We start from the raw sequence: 21,184 nt of genomic DNA on the forward strand, positions 1-21,184 counted from the left end.
TATTTTTCATATGCGTTCGGGCTTCATAGATCATAGCTATATACCAATGAAATATAGTATAGGAAGCAAGGTATTAACGGATATTAACAAGACCATCCTACAAATCATGAACCTATCATTTTTTTAAAACAAATAAAAACACATAGGAATCAGACATATAAACAAATTTCTATAAAATCAATCAAAATTACCAATAGTCAACTAAATCAAGTAAAGAAAAGCTACTAACAAATCCTATCACAAGGTTGATGTCAAACATGATTAGAAACAACATTATCAAACAAATGCTAACTTGAAAGAAAATAAAAAAGAAACACAGAGGAGAAAAATTAAAACTAACTGTAGAATGCAAATTTTACCTCTTAAATGTAATTAATGAAGTAGAGTTTTGAAGCAAGAAGTCAATGATTCCATCAGGTATGGATGAAGATGTTGCTTTAAATATTTCTTGTTTCTTTTCTACTTTTAGTAGCTTCAAGTTACATAAGGAAGGGAATTAAGTCTATTATAAATCTGAAACTAAGGGCAAAGTTTGGCCAATGAATCATGATTAGTATTATCAAAGCATATGTTCTTTTAAAAATTTTAGAAATAAATTGATATATTCATAAACCAGCTAACTAAAACTTTTTCCTTTTATTTTCATTCTTTTTCTTTTCGATTTGTCAAAGTACAAATCTATTTTTTTTTTATCATGATCACCATTTCCTACTTGCTTTTCTTCTTTTTCAAAACATTTCATTCTCCCCAATTTTATCATTTTTGTAAACCCTTGAAAATTTAATTCTCTTCTATCCTTAAGTTATGGTATGAATGTTGTTCTTCTTTTAAAATTGGCTAAGGATTGTAACTTCCGAAAAACAAAAAAAAAGTCAAAGTTTAGGTCCAAATGGGTTATCAACCAATAACACCTCAGAAGTTAAGCATTTTGGTCTAGTAGTTTTTTCCTAAATAAGAAAATAATGCATTGTTCATATCCACGACATCATTATACATTAACTAATTGTAAGAATTATGAAAAATTATGATGGTTAGAATGCATGTCTACTTTTATTTATATATGTAAAATGTGAGCTATGCACTCATCTCACTTGGTTTAGGCTTAGGATTGCTGACTTATATTGACACATTTTCACTAAAAAAGTAATAAAGTCAAACTTTAAACAAAAAACTAATTTATGACCATTCTATTAATATAAAGACAATAACAAAATTAATCATGAATAAAGGATTCAAAAGATTTAATTTTTTATCATTCCATCATTCTTGATTGTCAGTAACCTAATCTTGTGATTCATTTGATTTTTCAATCATTTAAACCATTCGTCGACAAACAAACTGAACAAACATACACAAAACATTTAAATTTTGTAAACAATATTCATGTAAATCATTGAAAACTTTTAAAATACCATAGGTGTTTTGAAGTGTAGGCTCAATTTTAATCTCCTTTGCATAACATTCCACCCCTGTAGAGAATCATAACATGTCCTAAACTCATAAAAAATAACGCTGGTTTTGCAGACATCCTTGCTAAGCTAAGAAATTCTCATTATGCGAGTTTGTAGCAGCAAAATTCGCTTAGCGCATAATATAGCTAGCCTAGCAAGTTTCTCGTAACTTTTATCATTTTCTGCTATACTTGTTCTTATTTTTTTCTATTGCCTCGAGTTCTTCTTTCATGGCTTTCAGCCACACTTTCTTCTTTCATGGACTTCAGCCACACTTACTTCTTTAAATCTTCTCAGTACTAAATGGTTCAGAGTCTTCAAACATGGCACACTGAATGACTTCTCCTTCAGATTCTATCTTAGTATCATGCAACATGTCATACTTTGCAAATCTTCTTGGTATAGTCTGATTCTTTGTATCCTTTGAACTTGTTCAAAATCTTCTTCAAAAGTTGAAATAGTATCATATGCTAGACTATCTTCAGAAGTCCCAACTTCAAAGGAATGACCACTATCAGGGATTGGATTACCACCAGAGTTTAGATCATCATCGAAATCTAGATCAGAATTAGATTCACATTCAGAGTCAGACTCGCCTTCAGAATCTTCTTCAATTTCAGAGTTACCTTCCGAGGAATCTGAATAAGAAAAAGTATATTAAATTAAGCTAAGAAATTAAAGTCAGCCGTGGAATTAATAAAGAACTTGAGGAAATGCATATGTACATGCTTTCTTATTATTGTTGTCTTTGAGCATTGAAAGAAATTTTCTGTATCATATGAAATTAAATAGATTTACCACTAAATCTGTAAATTGATTTTAATATAGAACCAACATTTTATAAACAAAATATATTAGGATATATCAAATTATATTAAAATATGATTAAACACATGACAACCCAATGCATTAAAATATGCAAATTATGTTAAAATATAACAATATTTAACTCATTATTAAAATCTTAGAATTACTATATGACTAGTGAGAATATTTTTCTAAGAAATTTTTTAATTGTTATAGTTTGTCCATGTTGTGATGATAATTCTAGTGATTCCAATGCTTCTCAAATTCCTCTAGCTAGCTTCTATTTGTTCATTCATCAGCCTGCCTTTAATTTACCAGTCGGAAACAATATCAAGAAAATAAATAGTCAATTCTAATAGAAAGAAAATTAAATATACCAATCAAATATAGTATAGGAAGCAAGATATTAACAGATATTAACAAGACCATTCCACAAATCATGAACCTATCATTTTTTTAAAACAAGTAAAAACACATGAATCAGACATATAAAAAACTTTCTATAAAATCAATCAAAACTACCAATAGTCAACTAAATCAAGTAAAGAAACGCTGCTATAACAAATCCTATCACAAAGTTGATGTCAAATATGATTAGAAACAACATTATCAAACAAATGCTAACTTGAAAGAAAATAAAAAAGAAACACATAGGAGCAAAATTAAAACTAAATGTAGAATGCAAATTTTACCTCTTAAATGTAATTAATGAAGGAGAGTTTTGAAGCAAGAAGTCAAATATTCCATCAGGTATGGATGAAGATGTTGCTTTAAATATTTCTTGTTTCTTTTCTAATTTTAGTAGCTTCAAGTTACATAAGGAAGGGAATTAAGTCTATTATAAATCTGAAACTAAGGGCAAAGTTTGGCCAATGAATCATGATTAGCATTATCAAAGCATATGTTCTTTTAAAAATTTTAGAAATAAATTGATATATTCATAAACTAGCTAACTAAAACTTTTTCCTTTTATTTTCATTCTTTTTCTTTTCGATTTGTCAAATTACAAATCTATTTTTTTTTATCATGATCACCATTTCCTACTTACTTTTCTTCTTTTTCAAAACATTTCATGCTCCCCAGTTTTATCATTTTTGTAAACCCTTGAAAATTTAATTCTCTTCTATCCTTAAGTTATGGTATGAATGTTGTTCTTCTTTTAAAATTGGCTAAGGATTGTAACTTCCGAAAAACAAAAAAAAGTCAAAGTTTAGGTTCAAATGGGTTATCAACCAATAACACCTCAGAAGTTAAGCATTTTAGTCTAGTAGTTTTTTCCTAAATAAGAAAATAATACATTGTTCATATCCACGACATCATTATACATTAACTAATAGTAAGAATTATGAAAAATTATGATGGTAAGAATGCATGTCTACTCTCATTTATATATGTAAAATGTGAGCTATGCATTCATTTCACTTGGTTTAGGCTTACAATTTTCACAAAAAAAGTAATAAAATCAAACTTTAAACAAGAAACTAATTTATGATCATTCTATTAATATAAAGATAATAACAATATTAATCATGAATAAAGGATTTAAAAGATTTAATTTTTTATCATTCCATCATTCTTGATTGTCAATAACCTAATCTTGTGACTCATGTGGATTTGATTTTTCAATGATTTGAACCATTCGTCGACAAACAAACTGAACAAACATACACAAAACATTTAAATTTTGTAAACAAGTATGCATGCAAATTATTGAAAACTTTTAAAATATCATAGGTGTTTTGAAGTGTAGGCTCAATTTCAATCTCCTTTGTATTCTACCCCTGTAGAGAATCATAACATGTCCTAAACTCATAAAAAATAAGGCTGGTTTTGCAGAGATCCTTGCTAAGCTAAGAAATTCTCATTATGCGAGTTTGTAGCATAAAATTCGCTTAGCGCATAACATAGCTAGCCTTGCAAGTTTCTCGCAACTTTTATCTTTACCTGCTATACTTGTTCATATTCAATACACATTCATAGAAATCATACATACATTTAATAATATTTACGTTACAACAGATACTTAGATGTTCGGAAACTTGGACATGCTCAAGTACTAAATATAAAATGATCAACATCTCCAAATTCCTCCTGTCGATGCCATTATTAGTAAAATAAATAAAACACACATAAATTGATGAAAAACTGATAATATTAAAAAACAAAACAATAAAATAAAGTAAATAAAGATTCACATTGATGATGGTCAAGTTATGGCAGCAGTCTAGTCATCATCGTCTTCTTCACCATTTTCTCGCAATCTTCCTTCTATTCATCTCCACTTTCTTCCTATTTTTATTTAGCCTCGGCATTACCTCCACCCTCCTCATGCCCAAATTTTTAGATGAAATGGTATGTTCTTATGCTACATTTGGAAATAGCAAGGCCATGGATACAACCCATACTCAAACTTTTAGAAATAAAACTAGATGGAATTCAACATAGAAATTAAACAAATAAGGAGAGAAAGATTTCCATGTATAATACCAAAACCAATGGTTGAGTACATAATGGAAATAATAATAGATAAAGTTGAGAACCACCGTAGCTTATCAATTTCATGAATATGTGAGAGAAATATTTCAACCATTCCAAATTTAGCCATGTGAAGTATTTCACCGATATGACATGGTTTATTAACACTATCGAAATTTCAATCTAAATAATTGCATGTTTTAATTGTCTAAATAAATTAAACATAAAACATCAATTACATAAAATACATATTAACATGTTATTGATTTGTTAATATGAATTATATGTTAATTGATGTTTTGAGGTGTAATTTAATTAGAAAGGCAATTAAGAGGTATATTTGTTTAATTAGCAGTGGAGAAGTTGTAAATGATCAATGTCATACAAGTGAAATATTTTACACGATTTCATTTGGTGTGGTGGGAATATTTCTCTACCAAATTCCTGAAGTTGATAAATTATGGTAGTTCTCAACATTAACGGCTACTATGTCCTTCACATATTCAACAACTGATATTGATCTAAGATAGAGAGAGTCTCTATCTTATGATTATAGTTTACCGTAACTTTATTTTCACAATAAAATTCTATAACAAGTGCTCATGATAGTAAAACACCGGCAGCAAATGGATTTTCATTAATTTAGTCAATTCATTCTTTTTGTCTAATTGTTAATCTCTCGTATCCAATTGTTATCCTATGTTGAGTTGAGATAATCTAAAATGGTATAAGGACTTATATTATTGTTTGAGAAATGTCGAGAAAAATAATATTAAATTGTGATTGATTAATAAAGTAAGAAATTTATATACTCTCAATTAAATCTATAGAATATATCCCATATAGTGTCATTGTTTACTTGATTAAAATGTAGAACACAAGAAATACAGTTAAAGGAGAAAATTTAAAGAGAGAGGCGACATACTTTTTGATCACTTTAATGTCTTTGGCAACATATTCCGAAGGATTGACATGTCTCGTAATCTTTAAATCTCTAGTTGACGCTTGTTTCTTCAACATATTTTTATAGTCTCCTCCACTCTCTTTTTCAACTCTTTCAATGGTCCTAAAATTTTTCCATAGCAGAACCATGCCAAAGTCTCCATCAAAATATAGTAAACCACAAATTGTCATTTTTGGAGTCTTTTTTTTAGATAGGAATAAAATCATAATTTACCCACTAGCCACCAATAATAAACACAACAATAAGTTGTCCACAGAACCTTAAATATCTCAAATTCAACTAATTCACGGAAGAAATCAAAATTTTAAATTTAAATTCAATTCAAAATTCAACTAATTTATTTTAATATAATTAACTATAAACACAATGTGAGTATTATAATATTCAAAATAGTAATTCTTATTCATCCCTTTCATATAATTTAATTAACAAAAATGAATCTAGAAGGAGAATGTCATTACAAAAGCTTATTTTGTTTTTTCAAACATGTTTTAATGAAAAAATAATGAAACCATGTTAATAAACAAGAACTCAATTCATATGTCAAGCAAAACCAAAATCAACGTACCCAAATGGCCAAAACAAGTTCATAAACATTTTTAAAATAGTTTTAGAATAGTAACATAAACATTCAAAGATATAAACATATTATATATAACATCAAAGGAGATAACAAGGTTGAAAATATACCATTGAATTGATAACAAGGTTATTTTCACATCTATAATCACATCCAGCGATTCAAGCTTCTGCAAATGTATTATGTACAAGTTATAAATTATAATCTTTGGAATCCAATTACATCATCATTCAATAGAAGCCTCTGCAACCGATTGAATCATCATTATACGTGAATAAAAAGCGAATGTTAGAGATTAGATTGAATATCCAAGTGTGCAATCGATGTATTTTGGAATTCAAGCTTTCAATGTTCTTATAGTGATGGTCCTAATGAACGAATTAAGTAATTAACTATAAAAAAATTAATTTTAAGGAGTGTAGGAATAACAATTAATATTAATATTTAATAATAATAATAATTTACTATAAAAAAATTAATTTTAATTCATGTCTCTCATTGAATGACAGTATAAAAATACTTTACACTGTCAGTGCATTTTCTTTTTTTCTTTTTTTAAAGAGTAAATAAGTTTATATAAATAAGAAAAAAGTTATTTTATTTAGTAAAATTGTGTTTTGTTTTCTTGAATAAATTTTTGTTTTTTGTTTTTGTTTTAATCAAGAGATATGATTATAAACAAAGTTCTCAAAACAAGATTACAACTAAGCGGATTAAGCCGCGGGTGGAAAATTGCCCACCAATTGAAACTTAACTTAAGTAAAACAACGGGTTTTTGTCAAACTCGTAAAAGTTACAATTGGCGTGAGAAATATTCCCAATAAACGACCATCTCCAAATCAAGGCTTTCACCCCCAAACCACATCCCGGGAATTCTACACAAAATTCTTGAAAATAATGTCATTCCTAAACAACACAAACTCCAAAGGATTGACAACAACACACACCCCGCCTTTCCTCTTTTCACTTTCTTGCCACTACAATACACATGCCATTTCCAAAAACTCTCCTTTAAATCATCCGCTCTATAATTCGACAATTCTATCCACCTAGCAATTTGCATTCAAACCTCATCCGACATCTGACATAATGGGATTAAAAAATATTAACATCTTTATTTTTTTATATAAAATAAGTCAAAGTAAAAAAAATTAAAATTATAAATTAATAACTCTATTATGACTAATATAAGGAGTTTTCTATATTAAATTCCTAAAACCAAAAAAGAAAAATAGTGGTGCTTGTGTGGGGGGTGTGCCACCTGAACTTGAAATCAGGCTTGAAGGTCGCGAGAGAGCAGAGCGTACCGCCATAATAGAATTAACAAAAAAAAAATAATTACTTACCTTTTTTTTACAAAGTGTAAATTAAGTTTACTACTTTAAATATCTTGTTGAATATCTTTTTCACACCTCTGAAGCAACTTATAAACGTAGAGGAATAGAATTTTTTAGCATTCTGTCAACAATATAATTCATTCGTCTTCATCAGAAGTGTCTTCTAAAATATCGATGGAAAAATATCCTAAAGCATCTTCTCACTCTTCTTGAAACAATATAAATGAAGATATGTTTAATTGTTTACCAATTTGTATTCTTCTTCACATACTCTCATTTTTTAATGCCAAAGAAGCCATTCATACTTGCATTCTTTCCACACTATGAAGAAATCTCTAGAAGCCTCTTCCAACTCTTTCATTAAGCTCTTCACACTTGACGCGATGCCTCAGCCTCACCATACGCTCTTAATCTTCACTCTCCCATTTCCATGAAGTGTCGTCTATTTGAAAGGATTTTAAATTATGTTGTTGCGCACAATGTCCAACAAATAGAAATCCATGTCCAGTGTAATTATTCAAGTCTTTCCATCTTGCTTTTTATCACGCCACACCTTTCAAGAATTTCTAAAAATATTATTTCCAAATCCTATGTGTTTTCAAGCATTAAGCAGTTTGCATCTAAGGTATGTCACTTTTTTAGGCAGAGCAGATCCTTTTTCAGCATTTCCAAAGTTGATTACTTTGGAGATTTCTCATTTTAGAATTCAGGGTGAACAAAATATTTGCATATCAAGTAGCACCCATCTCAACTTAACAATACAATCATATTCTTACTTGGGCAATATCAAACTATCTACTCCAAATCTTTGTACTTCTTTTGCCAATTCTGAGAACCTACATAAAATTTAAATCTGATGTTAATATATTTTTTCACTAATTTATGATTGATCTCACCGGATCAGGAGGATCGTCAGGGTCTGCAACATGTTGGATTCATGTGAACTGAGGGGCGTGTATCTACAATGTACTTTGATGTCAAAGTGGAAAGAGAGAGCAATTAGAGTGCAAGTACAAGGTAAGATTGAGAATGAATGAAGTTACCAGACCCTCTAGTGAAAGAGGGTGTTTATAATACCCTTTAGTTCTAGGCCAATATCTCTATCTTGGACTAGATGCCCGGGCCCAAAATGGAGACTGCCACAATCATACGTGTGTACTGGAGACCAGCACCTGATATCCATTATGGGTCAATCACTCCGAATTTTAAGGGGAGACGCGGTCTTTTAAGCATGGTGGGAATTTCGCTTTATTCGGAGGGTTGTAAGTGAATGAATCCTACGAGGAGGAGGGTCCTCAGACTGAAGGGGTAGGCAAAGATGCTCGCAGGGAGCGCCTGGTTAACTATATGCCTATAGTTCCGCTTGGTCTGTAGCCCTACTCGAGGAGCTCGTGGACTTGTCAGGTTGAACAAAGAGTAGTGCGTGCCCGGTGTATGGACAAGTTGACGCCACTGATGATGACGAACTAGATTGGGCATTTCCCTTGAAATAGGCTGAAGTTGGGCCTCTTGCTGTGTCTAGGCCATGCATCGGCCCAATCCAAAACAATGATAATGATAAATAAACTAAAATTATCATTTTCTTATATTTATTTATATCATTAATTTCATAAAAATAATGATCTCATCCATATTTGTTTTATCAAAAAGAAAAGTTCCAGATTAAGTTGTGGGGGTTAGGGGCTCTTACCAATCTTAATATTTTTTCTTGTTATCAAGTACAAAAGTACAGTATATTATAGATAGGCTTAAATAGTGTTTTCGTCCCTGTAAGTTAGCGTGTTTTTGAATTTAGTCCCTGTATATTTTTTTGGTCCAAGTCCCCATATGTGTAACGCCCCGAATTTGATTAATTGGTTAATTAAATTATTAAAGGATTTAAATATTGGATTTAGTCGAATTTGGATGGTCGGTATTATTTTAAGAGGCGTATTTGGATTTATTAAGTTAAAGTTGGATTTTAGTCGGATAGTCGGAAGAATAATATTACGAATAATACTATTTATTAATTGAGATGTTTATTGAAATTTTCGCATTTTGGGACGATTTAGTCGGTATTAGTTTGGGATAGCGGGTCGATATTTAATCGAAGATTTTTATATTTTTAGTATTAAAAATATTAATGAGCCAATGTTTAGTGTTTTGAGAATTTTCCGAGTAATTCAGATTAGACCGGAAATATGAAACATTGAGTAATAAGTCAGTATGTTAAAATAATCGGAATTTATTTTAATGGAGTTTAAGTGGAAGTATTATTTTTACATTAAGTGTAGAAATTAATTTGGACTTATTTTATGGTATCTTCAATTATTATGGGTGTAAATTTATTATGCCCATTATTGAAATAGAGACTAAGTGGTGGTGGTCTCATTTTGTTATTTGTAAAAGATAGAAACATAAGAAGGAGTGGAACAGAGGAAGACAAAGAAGAAAGAATAGAAAAGGGGGCTAGGGTTGTGAAGAGGAGAAGAAGGAGACCCAAAGAGTTGCTCTCTAAAGTGTCATTTTCCTCCAATTTTCTATTGAGTCTTCTTAGAGTTGCATTCAATCCAAGGTAAGGGGGGATTCTTTCTACCTAAATGGGAATATGATGGATTGTATGTGGGTTAGGGTATAAATTGGTTATTGTGTTGTGTTAATTTTATTTTCTTTGTCACCGTTGAAATTGCAATTTATTCTAATAAGTTAATTGCAATTTATTCTCATAAGTTAATGTTGTTATGCATTGAAAATGAAATGAGGATTAAATGCTGTTTGTAATGGAAAATGAGGAGAAAAATGAAAGAATAACGAAAATGGTGGTCTGATGCATATTGATGTTCGACGCAAAGAACTTGTGATGTCCGGCAGCTAATGTGTGATGTCATTTTACGTTCCTAGGCCACTCATTATATGTTCCTTGTTTTCATTAAGTGACATTCCTTGTATGTGTGCCATGTGATGTACCAATGTGTTCTGTTAAACTTGTTTTTCTTCTCCTGTTAAACTTGCTTTTCTTCTGTTTTCCAACATTTTCATATGGTCACATAATATATTATAGTAGTATAATATATGGAAATGGAACATATCTATAAAAATAAAATATAATAGAAAATAGTAGTGAATAAATTGAATTGGAAACAGTAGTATGCTATAGTGGAAACTAAAACAGTTTTGTTTGATCGAAATAGCCGAATTAAGAGGTATAATTAATTGTCCGGAATTTGATTAAAATTTACGTGGTAGCTAAGTTTAATTAGTAGGTTAATGTGGTACTGATATTTTGTTGAAATTGTGCTATTTTATGAATCAACCAAAATTGTGTGGATTTGAGTATCCTTTATATTAAATGTTACATTTAGAATAGAAAATGAAATAGTAAATTGGAAATGGAATTGGAAATAGAATATTGAATTGAAACTTTATATGATAGGATTATTAATTGGTTGAGATTATCTTACGAATTGATCGAAAATTGTGGTTTTGATTTGGATGACTTTGTTAATATGTGAAATTGAGTAATTATGCCGATGTGCCGAAACGTGATGATAATTGTAATAATCTTGATGATATGCAAATTGTATATTTGTGATGATTTTATTAATACACGAAGTTGTTTGTTTGTTGTGATATGTCGAAGCATGAGGATATATATGTAATGACTTGTTTATATGTGAAGTTGTATAATTGCAACGATGTGTCGAAACATGACGATGTTTTGTGATGATTTGTAATATGTGATGTTGTGTATATTTGTGAAGATGATTTTGTGACTAAGTGAAGAAGAAATATTATGGTGACGTGAATTACCTCGTATAGATGGTAATTGATTGTGATATAGGCTTATGCCTCGTGACGATATGTGATTGTGATGAGTATGCTGTATTGTCTTGTTTGTTGAGTCACATTTCATATGCATACTCTGTGACGGCCTAGATTGGCAAATTAGTGACGAAGGCTTATGCCTTGTGCCTCTGAATTGGGCAATTGGTGACGAGGGCTGAAGCTCCGATTGGTATCACATGCATATGCACAATTGAGTCGCATTTGAGTCGTTATCCGTTGTTATTGGTTGAAGTTGTTGATTATACATTGCGATGCTTATATGACGATATAGATGCTTATATATAGACTTGTTGAAAATGATTATATATTGATAATGACACTTATATGTTGACTTGTTGAAGATGTTTATATGTTGACTTGTTGAAGATGTTTATGTGTTGACTTGATGAAGATGCTTATGTGTTGACTTGATGAAGATGCATATGTGTTGACTCGTTCACGATGCTTATATGATGACTCGTTGAATATGTTTATATGTTGATATCATGACTATTCATTGATGATGTTCTTTGTGCTATTTACGTTGATGTTGTGTGAGGCGGTGATTCATTTATATTCTTTACCTAGTATATGATTTATCATGATCCTATTTATATAGTTTGATATCTCACCCTTGCTGCTGATATTTCCCCTACCATGGGAAATGGGCAGGTACTCAAGTATAGCTGTGGAAGTTTATTGCTTCATCGAGTCCAGTTGGTGTGTCGCTCTGATACGTAGCACTCGGGGGGTTGCTTATATCGTTATTTCTAGGTTGTTAATGTTTTAGTTGTTGTTATTATAATCGTTTATTCAAAGTTGAATAATATGAAGTACTTATTATACTTCCAAGTTGTTTAAGTTGAGATAAGCTGATAGTTGATTGTTAATTTGAATGCTATGTATCATTTAATTGAATGAAATACGAGTTGAAGTTTTATGTTGATATGTGATACCCCGATGTGTTGTTTGAAATTTTAAAACACTCTGATATTTTCCGCATTATAATTTTGGATAGAATTTGGGGTGTTACAATATGTCCATTTCTTGTTCATTTTGGTCCCTGACGTCCAACTTCCGTTAAAAAAATGCTTACATGGCAAACGGAAATGACGTGGCAATTTTGGTCCCTGACGTCCAACTTGCGTTAAAAAAATGCTTACCACGTGGCAATTTTGGTCCCTGACGTCCAACTTGCGTTAAAAAAATGCTTACATGGCAAACGGAAATGACATTTTTTAAAAATGGTCCCAATGGGTTTTGAACCCATGACATTTACCTTATAAACATCAAAGGCTTTCCACTCAGCCACTCCTATTACTTGTATTATATTTGCAATTCATTTGTATACATTAAATAATAATATATTTTAATTAATACCAATTTTTGAAATAGATTTTATTTTATTTTGAGTTTTGGTATTAATTTTTATTTTGTTCTAATAAATAATATTTTACAATAATAAATAACTGTAAATATTTTACATAATATTTTCGTATTATTTCCACTATGCAATGTTTCAAATATTTAGTATTTACTAGTCTTCAATTTAAAAAATTAATAAATAAAATATTTAGTAAATTAAAATATTGGATACGATGAACCTACAAACTTCCATAGTTATACTTGAGTACATGCCCATTTCCCATGGTAGGGGAAACATCAGCAGAAGGGGTGAGATATCAAATATTATAAAGGAAAGTATGATAATACATATAGCAAAGATAAAATTATACACAATTCACCACTTCTCAATATAAGCAATTTGCATCACAACAATAATGTTAACTATCAACTATCTTTCTATCTAATTTAGGTTAACTCATAAAATTATCCTCTAACTCTCATTTCTCATTGGGCTTAACCCACCTAATACTCTTTCTCACTCAACTAGGCCCAATTAGCTACTTCCAAATAAAATTCTACCAATTATTAATTAAGTAAATAACATATTACCACAAAATCAAATAGTTATTATTCAAACAATAATTAAATAAACACACAAACAATACCAATTATCAAATAATCCCTATTATTTAAAATATAATAAAAATAGGATGTTACAACTCTCCCCCACTTAAAAGATTTTCGGCCTCGAAAATTACCTCAAACAAACAACTCCGGATACGATTCCTTCATCTTATCCTCGAGTTCCCAAGTGATATTACCATTGGCGACTCCACTCCATATCACTTTCACCAAAGCAATCTCCTTACCACGAAGCTTCTTCACTTCTCGATCCTCAATTCGCATAGGTGATGTATCAACCGTCAAATTATCTCTCACTTGAACATCATCTAATTGAACAACATGCGATGGATCCGGAGTGTACCTCCTCAGTTGAGACACATGGAACACATCGTGAAGATTAGAAAGAGACGGTGGCAATGCAATCCGATATGCCACTTCACCTACTCTCTCCGAAATCTGATAAGGACCAATGAAACGCGGCGTCAACTTACGCGACTTCAATGCTCTACCAACACCCGTTATTGGCGTAACTCGAAGAAACACATGATCATCCTTCTTAAACTCAAGAGCCTTCCTCCTCTTATGATGGTAACTCTTCTGACGACTTTGAGAAGCCTTCATCTTCTCTTGAATCATCTTAATCTTATCCGTAGTCTCTTGAATTAACTCAGGTCCAACCACAACACTCTCTCCCGATTCATACAAACACAAAGGAGTTCTACACCTTCTACCATAAAGAGCCTCGAAAGGTGCCATTCCAATACTCGAATGGAAACTATTGTTATACGTAAACTCAACCAAAGGTAAGAAACTATCCCAATTTCCTCCTTGTTCCAAAACACAAGACCTCAAAAGATCTTCAAGCGACTGAATAGTTCTCTCCGATTGACCATCAGTTTGTTGATGATACGCCGAACTCAAACGCAACTTCGTACCCAAAGCACTTTGCAAACCCTCCCAAAATCTAGAAGTGAACCTTGGATCTCTACCCGAAACGATACTTGACGGAATACCATGTAAACACACAATCTTCTCAATGTATAACTTAGCAAGTCTTTCCATCGAATAGTCCATCCTCATCGGAATAAAATGAGCACATTTCGTCAATCTATCCACAACGAACCAAATTGCCTCGCAATTACTCGATGTCCTTGGTAAACCCGAAACAAAATCCATAGAGATACTATCCCACTTCCACTCGGGAATAGATAAAGGTTGCATCAAACTAGACGGCTTTTGATGTTCAATCTTTGACTTTTGACAAGTCAAACACGAATAAACAAACTCCGCTATATCCTTCTTCATACCTTGCCACCAAAACATTTTCCTCAAGTCTTGATACATTTTAGTAGCACCGGGATGAATACTCAAACCACTTCTATGCCCTTCCTCAAGAATTCTCTTTCTCAAATCCATAACATCCGGAATACAAACTCGATCACGACATCTCACAATGCCATTCTCGTCAATCCGAAAATCCCCACCTTTACCTTGGTTAATCAATGTAATAGTGTTAACCAATTTTAAATCCGATTTTTGACCTTCTCTAATCTCATCCAAAATACCACTCGTAAGCTTTAACATACCAAGCTTAACATACGTAGTCGTCGCTTCACAAACCAAACTCAAATCCCTAAATTGCTCCAACAATTCCAATTCTTGAATCATCAACATAGACATATGTAATGATTTCCTACTCAATGCATCGGCTACAACATTCGCTCTTCCAGGATGGTAGTTCAAACTAAAATCATAATCCTTCAAGAATTCCAACCATCTTCGTTGCCTCATATTCAACTCTTTCTGATCAAACAAATACTTTAAACTCTTGTGATCACTGAAAACGTCAAACCTTGAACCAAACAAATAATGCCTCCAAAGTTTCAACACAAACACAACGGCGGCCAACTCTAAATCATGTGTCGGATAATTCCTCTCATGAACTTTAAGTTGCCTTGAAGCATAAGCTACCACTTGCCCTTTTTGCATCAAAACGCCTCCTAAACCCATTAATGAAGCATCACAATACACCACAAACGGTTCAAACAGATCCGGCAAAATCAAAATAGGAGCAGAAGTCAACCTTCTCTTAAGCTCTTGAAAATTCGATTCACATTGCGAAGTCCAAATGAAGGCTTGTCCTTTCCTAGTCAACAACGTCAACGGCAAAGATAACTTAGAAAATCCCTCAATGAACTTCCTATAATAACCAGCCAAACCAAGAAAACTTCTAATCTCAAAAACAGACTTAGGAGCTTCCCATTGAGATATAGCTTCAATCTTTGACAGGTCAATAGAAATACCTCCACTAGAGATCACATGGCCAAGAAAACTCACTTCCTTTAACCAAAATTCGCACTTAGAAAGCTTAGCAAACAACTTCTTCTCCTTCAACACTGATAACACAATTCTCAAATGCTCAGCATGATCATCTTCACTCTTAGAATAGATCAAAATCTCATCAATGAACACAACCACAAACTTATCCAGATAATCATGAAAAATCCTATTCATATTCTCCATGAATACACCAGGTGCATTAGTCACACCAAACGGCATAACAGAATACTCATAATGACCATACCTTGTCCTAAAAGCAGTCTTCTGAATATCCTCCTCCTTCACACGAATCTGATGATACCCAGACCTCAAATCAATCTTGCTAAACACACAAGCTCCAACCAACTGGTCCATCAAATCATCGATCCTTGGAAGTGGATACTTGTTCTTAATCGTTACTTTGTTCAATTGCCTATAATCAACACAAAGTCTCATAGAACCTTCCTTCTTCTTAACCAACAAAACAGGTGCACCCCACGGTGATACACTAGGACGAATAAACCTCTTCTCCAACAAATCCTCGAGTTGACTCTTCAACTCTTTCAACTCAGAATCAGACATCCTATATGGAGCCATCGATACAGGACTAGTTCCAGGAACTAAATCAATCGAGAACTCAACTTCACGTTCCGGCGGTAAATCACTTACATCTTCAGGAAATACCTCCGCAAAATCACAAACTATTGGCAATTCATCAATGGTTCTCCTCTCATGCACATCTAAGGTTGCCAATAACATAAACAATTCAGCCCCATCTTGAACAGATTCACCAACTTGCTTCGCAGACAAAAACAAACCTTCCTTAACACCAATCTCAGGAAAGATAATCGTCTTGTCAAAACAATTGATATACACACGATTAAATTCTAACCAATTCATACCCAAAATCACATCAAGTTGCTCTAACGGAAGACAAACCAAATCAATCCCAAAATCCCTACCAAAAATACTCAAAGGACAATTCAAGCACACAAAAGAAGTAGAAATAGAACCCATAGCAGGTGTATCAATAACCATACTTCTACGCATATCAGATAACACAAGATTCAATCTCTTAGCACAATCCAAGGAAATGAAAGAATGTGTCGCACCGGTATCAATAATAGCAATCAAATGAAGCACATACCTTGGATTAGCCTATCATCGGTAGAAGCCTCCGCTCCAGACAATGCAAACACTTTCCCTTTTGCTTTTTCCTTCTTTGGCTTATCACATTTGGTGCTAATGTGACCTTGCTCACCACAGTTGTAACAAGTCACACTCGAACCAACTCCACACTTGTTTGCCTTGTGACCAATCTTGCCACACTTGAAGCATGTCACAGAATCCTTACCACAATCAACAGCACGATGACCTTCACTACCACATTTGAAGCACTTAAGAGGAATAGAAGTTCCTCCCCCACTTGACTTCTTGCCAAAACCAAATTGTTTCTTCTTATCATCATACGGTTTCCCACGAAATTGACCTTTCTTCTCATTCATAGTCTTGTAGTGAGAAGCACTCTCCCTACTATCCTCATCATAGATACGACTCTTGTTAACCAACTCCGTAAAACGATTAATTTGTTGGTAACCAATCGCCTTCTTAATATCATGTCTCAAACCATTCACAAACTTCAAGCATTTAGATCTCTCTGCATTCATAGTATTGTAGTGAGGACAATACTTGATAAGCTCTTGAAATCTAGCAGCATATACAGCAACAGTACCATTTCCTTGCTTCAACTCAAGGAATTCCACTTCTTTCTTTCCACGGCAATCTTCTGGAAAATAGTTTTCCAAAAATGCTTCGCGGAAAAGATCCCAAATAACTTGAGTACCCTCCTCATCAAATCTCTGAGCCATATTACCCCACCAATCTTCAGCTTCTTTTTCCAGCATGTGAGTACAAAACTGCACTCTCTGAGGATCGGTGCAATTCATGACCCGAAAAATCTTCTCAATCGCCTTCAACCAAGCTTGAGCTTTATCCGGCTCATGCTCTCCCTCAAAGATAGGAGGATTGTTCATCTGGAACTTCCCCAAAGCACGATACTCATCATCATCACCATTGCGATTTCCAGCATTAGCTTGAGGAATTTGACCAAGAGATCCAGCCAACATCCTCAATGCCTCAGCAATGGCATCATCATTCCTTCCAGCAACCATCGTCCTACGACAACCAACAACCCAAAACAAACAAAACAGTATCGATCGTGTCAGATACACAAATCTAATACAACGGAATTAAAGACATTAACGACTCTGACCAACTAGTCGACCATGCTCTGATACCACTAATGTAACACCCCTTTTCTAACCCCAAAGATATCATACATTCAAACAGAGTAAGTGTTGTACCCCAAAATTTGCCCTCATATAATTACAAATGTCATTTTATTTCAATTAGATGACATGGCACAATTGGTAAGGAGGTAAGGTTTGCAGGTATAATGTCACGGGTTCGAATTCCACTTCTAACATTTTTACCTTTTATTTTCTAATTTTAGTTCTAACCTTTTTTTTTAATATTATAATTTTTATAATTAGGATATTATTTCTTATATTAGAGTTAATTTATTATGTTATTATTATTATTATTATTATTATTATTATTATTATTATTATTTAGATTAGTATTCTAGGTGCTGTTATTCACGTTATTAATCAAAAGAAAAAAATTTATTTTCGTTTCTCACTTTTATACTTAGAAATAAAAATAATAAAAACAAAATAATTGGCCAAAGTTGGGCGGTTTTTTTTTTTATAACTTCTAGAGACCAAATCAAACACTCATTCATTGGTTTTAATCACCATCAAAACCTTGGTCTCACAATTTTGGAATTTTTTCAAAAAAAATGGTAAGGAAATAATCTTGGTCTTCAATTGTCTTCAAAGGATGTTCCTGGCCATAATGAGTTGTGCCTCTCACCTTATAACTATGCTATCCATCCCTCACAAAAAGAGGAGGAATTCAACAGCCACTCAAGGACAATTCACTTACTAACACTACCTCACGTACATACCAACTTAATCACAAACAATTTCTTGTAAATACTTTCAGCCACAACATGAAACCATACACCACACAAGTCATAAACCAGTAAACTAAGCCCCACCACCATTCAACCTCTATCACCATGATCACTAACAACAACCTGTAGATACAACCATAACAAACTTCACCGTTCCATCTTCTCTAACTCGCCGATAACACTACTCCCTCCGCCAGCATCTTTGTATCACCGTGAGATCCAACAACACAAAATCAGAGAAGAAAGAACATGCTCAGACCACCAATAATGGCGCCTTCACACTTCTGAGCCGCCGACGAGCTCGCATCAACGAACCGGCCGCGATAACATCTTCAGATCGCAACAACAATCCACACGCCTCTGATCCATTCGCACCTACATATTCGAACATCTACACAGCATCACAAACGAAGATCGCAACACAACAACAGCAGAACCGTATACATCTTCATCGCAACACATAGAGGAAACACCATTCGTGGAGAATTCTTCCCTCGGTAACGTCCGAGATGGTAATGTTCTTTTCTCTTTGCGTTTGATATTGAATCATTTTTGTTGATCTTTGTTTTTACTATAGCCATGTATGATGTTGTTGCAGTGATGTGTTTCACTTTTCGTTTCTTTGATGCTTATGATTTTGTTGTTGAATGTTACAAATCTGAGAAAATTAAGAGAGGATTTATTGTTAACCGTAAGAAACAGAGAGATGGAGGGTGGTGACCGAGTGGGCAAGAGAAATGAAGAATAGTGGTTGTTGTTTTTGATGTGAGAGATAGAGAGATTATGTTGTGTTTTATTGTTCCTCTCATGTTAGCACTATCTATTTATGTTCTTTTTTATTATTATTTCTTAATGACATGCCAAGTGTCTTTTGTTTACTGGCTAGAATTTATTTTATTTCCTATGAAAAAGAGTCAAACTGGTTTATAACTACAAACCAGTAAACATATGGGGCGCCCCCATCATTCTAGGATGCTTAGTTTTTTTTTCCTTTCTTATTTATATGTTTTTATTTATTTATTTATTTATTTTTTATTAACTCAATTAAATTATAATATTTTTAATGTAAATTAGGATTAGAGTTTTAGAATTAGATTTGGATTTTAGGCTTTTATTTAATCTACACCCTCACTTTATTTCTCTTCCTTGTTATTTTTGTTTGTCTTGTTAATCTTAATTAGTAGATTAAGTTATTAACTCTTAAAATGTACAAAAAAATAAATAATATTATTAAGGTTTAGGTTTAATTATACTTTATTTTCCATATAAAAAAAATATAAAAAATTATTAGATTAGATTAGTTTTTTATTTCATATTAAAATACAAAAAATATGTTGTTTAATTTAAATTTTTTTTTTAGAAATTTTTTTAATATGCTTTTTTTAATCTTGATTAATTGTTAATATTTTTTTTATCATCTCTCATGAATCATTTTCTATATCCGTACTAACTTTTGTTTATTTTTGCGAGGTATTATTATCTTGAGATACTCGAATTGTTTGATGGGCATTTATAATTTTTTGTTTATAATAATCCTTTCACTTCCCGATTTTATTGTAACCCCCCTCCCCGAAGCCATGTAACAGCGTAGGACCTTTACATTCCGCACTTTATTTTCTGTATATATTTAACTGGTAGATGTATGCTTAGGATTGTATGGCAAGATAATTAAACAAACGCTAGCTCACTAATCTCAGATAAAATATTCGAATCTAAATCAATTGCACTCACTCACCTCTAGGGTACGCCTCTCTTGGTTGCCTTCGATTATAAGGTCGTGTCCCTCGAAATGTAGAGGTACCCATTAGCAAAGGTCCCTTGATACAAAATCGTCACTAAGTCCCTCGATGACCCTCGATTGTTGCCTACGAAAAAGTGACGACCGTCCCTTCGAATTTGCTAAAGGTACCTCTACCTGTTGCCTTCAACGACCTCCGATGACCCGTACGTCCAATATAAACAAGGACTACCTACTCCTATATAGTATGGATAGTCCTAGGAACCTTAAAAATTACAGAAAAAGACCTGTTAGGTAGGGTAGTGCTCTTAACCTGCCTAGCTCAATAAAAAACATCTTTTCACTACTATTTCGAAAAACTAAGGCTACGCATTTACGCTAAAGTCCTTATGCCTCTTTTCAACTCAAAACAAACAAACATGAGCTAAGCAAGTTAAGAGCCCGTAGATAACTACGGATGAAAAGGGTGCTTGCACCTTCCCTTTTCATAACTTACCCCCCGAGCCCGTTTTCTTTCAAAAAAAGGTTTTTTTTCTGTACTTTTTACCTTTCCTAACATTGGACAAAATAAAAGTCGGTGGCGACTCTTGCTCACCGCAACATTGTTTGCGATTAAAAATAAAAGTCAGTTCACCGAATTACAGAACTGGCGACTCTGCTGGGGATAATTAAAAAGAGGGGTTACCTTAGAGCTTAGATCA

At 32.7% G+C, this 21,184-nt stretch overlaps 1 long non-coding RNA gene across 2 annotated transcripts; it reads right to left on the reverse strand.

Moving 5' to 3' along the window:
- Positions 1 to 4,562: 4,562 nt before the first annotated feature.
- On the reverse strand, positions 4,563 to 6,521 carry LOC131642413 (uncharacterized). Of its 2 annotated transcripts, none has more exons than XR_009295885.1 (3): positions 6,388 to 6,521; positions 5,659 to 5,799; positions 4,563 to 4,623 (listed from the first exon to the last, which is right to left on the reverse strand). It is a non-coding gene; the product is annotated as an uncharacterized LOC131642413 (long non-coding RNA). The 2 variants fall into 2 exon arrangements; XR_009295884.1 differs by having other exon boundaries at positions 5,659 to 5,833; positions 6,388 to 6,519.
- Positions 6,522 to 21,184: the final 14,663 nt, after the last annotated feature.

The sequence above is a fragment of the Vicia villosa genome, unplaced genomic scaffold (genome assembly GCF_029867415.1).
Source record: "Vicia villosa cultivar HV-30 ecotype Madison, WI unplaced genomic scaffold, Vvil1.0 ctg.004964F_1_1, whole genome shotgun sequence".
Lineage (NCBI taxonomy): Eukaryota > Viridiplantae > Streptophyta > Magnoliopsida > Fabales > Fabaceae > Vicia > Vicia villosa.